Consider the following 3,153-nt stretch of genomic DNA (forward strand, 5'->3'; position numbering starts at 1 on the left):
AACTCTGGTCTGTTTCAAAAGCTGCAGGAAGGGACTTTCTTCCCAGACCAGAAAATAACCATTGGGGATGTTGAAATGCTTTTAGTTATCCTTGAGGACCCAGCCTACCCCTTAATGCCATAGCTCATGAAGCTGTACACAAGCAGCCTGGACAGCAGTCAGGAGCTGTTCAACTATAGGCTGAGCAAGTGCAGAATGGTGGTAGAATGTGCATTTGGACATTTAAAAGCACGCTGGCGCAGTTTACTGACTCGGATAGATCTCAGCGAAACCAATATTCCCATTGTTATTACTGCTTGATGTGTGCGCCACAATATCTGTGAGAGTAAGGGGGAGACTTTTATGGCGGGGGGGGGAGGTTGAGGAAATTGCTTGGCCACTGATTACATGCAGCCAACACCAGGGCAGTTAGCAGAGTACAGGAGGGTGCAGTGGACATCAGAGAAGCTTTAAAAACCAGTTTCATGACTGGCCAGGGTACGGTGTAAATGTTCTGTTTTTCTTCTTGATTAAGCCCCCCACCCCTTGGTTCACTCTACTTCCCTGTAAGCTAACCACCCTCCCCTCCCCTCTTCGATCACCGCTTGGAGAGGCAATAAAGTCATTGTTGCTTCACATTCATGCGTTCTTTATTAATTCATCACACAAATAGGGGGATAACTGCCAAGAGATCCTGGGAAGGGTGGGAGAGGAGGGAAGTACCGGGTGGGGTTGGGGAAGAGGGAAGGACAAGACCACACTGCACTTTAAAACCTATTGAATGCCAGCCTTCTATTGCTTGGGCAGTCCTTTGGGGTGGAGTGGTTGGATGCCTGGAGGCCCCCCCCCAAATGTGTTCATGAGCATCTGGGTGAGGAGGCTATCGAACTTGGGGAGGAGGGCGGTTTGTTACACAGAGGCTGTAGTGGCGGTCTGTGCTCAAGCTCTCTTTCCTGAGCCTCAACCATACGCCAGAGTATATCAGTTTGTTCCTCCAGTAGCCTCAGCATTGCCTCTTGCCTTCTGTCAGCAAGCTGACGCCGCCTATCGTCTTCAGCCCACCACTTATTATCTTCAGCCTGCCACCTGTCATTGCGTTCATATTGTGCTTTCCTGGACTCTGACATTGTCTGCCTCCACGCATTCTGCTGGGCTCTTTCAGTGTGGGAGGACTGCATGAGCTCAGAGAACATTTCATATTGGGTGCATTTTTTTTGCCTTCTAATCTTTGCTAGCCTCTGGGAAGGAGAAGATAGTGTGAACATTGAAACATTTGCAGCTGGTGGAGGAAAAAGAAGGGAGAGTGGTAGTTAAAAAGACACATTGTAGAGAACAATGGGCAGACTCTTCCTTGGTAAACCTTGTGTTAACGTTACATAGTACATGTGCTTTCGGTACAAGGTCGCATTTTGCCTCTTATTGAGGGTATGCCAATTTGGTATGAGAGATCTTTCACGCAGGGCCGGGCAACAGAATTTGGCTTGCAGGCAGCTATGGTAAGACACAGTCTTTTGGCTTCTTTAACCTTCATAACATGGGAATGGTTTCAAACAGCAGTGCCTTTATTTCCCATACCAAGCAGCCATTTGGTTGGCCATTTAAAAGGAGGAGGGGCTGTAGTTTTCAGGTTACATGCAGCACAAACCCAACTACCCCAGCCCCCAATTCCTAGGATGATTGCTTCACCCGTCCCCTCAACGTGTGGCTAATAGCAGGGAACATTTCTGTTCAGCCACAGGCAAACCGTCGAGCAGGAATGGGCACCTCTGAATGTCCCCTTAATAAAATCATCGTATTTCAACCAGGTGAATAGGAATGATATCAGTCGCCTGAGGATAACACAGAGAGATAAAGAACAGATGTTGTTTGAATGCCAGCAAACACCGGGACCATATGCTGCCATGCTTCTTTTATGCAATGATTCCAGACTACATGCTACTGGCCTGGCGTGGTGTAGTGTCCTACTATGGAGCACGGAATAAAGCTGCCCTTCTCAGAAACCTTTTGCAAAGGCTTTGGGAGTACATCCAGGAGAGCTTTATGGAGATGTCCCTGGAGGATTTCCACTCCATCCCCACACGTTAGCAGACTTTTCCAGTATCTGTACTGGCCATGAATGCCAGGGCAAATTAATCATTAAACACGCTTGCTTTTAAACCATGTATAATATTTACAAAGGTACACTCACCAGAGGTCCCTTCTTTGCCTGGCTGGTCTGGGAGGCAGCCTTGGGTGGGTTTGGGGGGTACTGACTCCAGGTCCAGGGTGAGAAACAGACCCTGGCTGTCGGGGAAAATGGTTTCTCCGCTTCCTTGCTGAGAGTTATCTTCAACCTTCTCCTCCTCATCTTCCTCGTCCCCAAAACCTGCATCCCTGTTCTATGCTACTCCATTGATGGAGTCAAAGCACAGGGGTGGGGTAGTGGTGGCTGCACCAACTAGAATGGCATGCAGCTCATCATAGAAGTGGCATGTCTGGGGCTCTGACTTGGAGCGTCCATTTGCCTCTGTTTTTTTGGTAGGCTTGCCTCAGCTCCTTAAGGATCACGTGGCACTGCTGTGGGTCCCTGTTACAGCTTCTGTCCTTCATGCCCTTTGTGATTTTTTTTTTTTTTTTTCAAATGTTTGGGCATTTCATGTTTTTGAACAGAGTTCTGATAGCACGGATTCATCTCCCCATATAGCGATCGGATCCCGTACCTCCAGTTTGGTCCATGCTGGGGCTCTTTTGCGATTCTGGGACTCCATCATGGTCACCTCTGCTGATGAGATCTGCACTCACCTGTAGATGGCCACGTTGGCCAAACAGGAAATGAGATTCAAAAGTTCATGGGGCTTTTCCTGTCTACCTAGCCAGTGCATCTGAGTTGAGAGCACTGTCCAGAGACTCACAATGGAGCATTCTGGGATAGCTCCCGGAGGCCAACGCCGTCAAATTGCGAATTGACCCGGCAAGGTAGATTTCAGCACTAATCCCTTCGTTGTGGGAGAAGTATAGAAATTGATTTTAACAGCCTTTTAAGTAGAAAATAACTGCTTTTTCGTGTGGACAGGTGCAGGGTTAAATCGATCTAACACTGCTAAATTTGACCTAAACTCGTAGTGTAGACCAGGGCTTGAAGTCACATCTATAGGTTGCTGCAGGCTGTGTCAGTTCCAGGTCTAAGTACATGCA

At 48.1% G+C, this 3,153-nt stretch overlaps 1 pseudogene; it reads right to left on the reverse strand.

Moving 5' to 3' along the window:
* Window positions 1–709: 709 nt before the first annotated feature.
* On the reverse strand, window positions 710–2,800 carry LOC142046933 (uncharacterized; annotated as a pseudogene).
* Between the last annotated feature and the right edge of the window lie 353 nt (window positions 2,801–3,153).

This window comes from Chelonoidis abingdonii, chromosome 5 (genome assembly GCF_003597395.2).
Source record: "Chelonoidis abingdonii isolate Lonesome George chromosome 5, CheloAbing_2.0, whole genome shotgun sequence".
NCBI classification, from domain to species: Eukaryota; Metazoa; Chordata; order Testudines; family Testudinidae; genus Chelonoidis; species Chelonoidis abingdonii.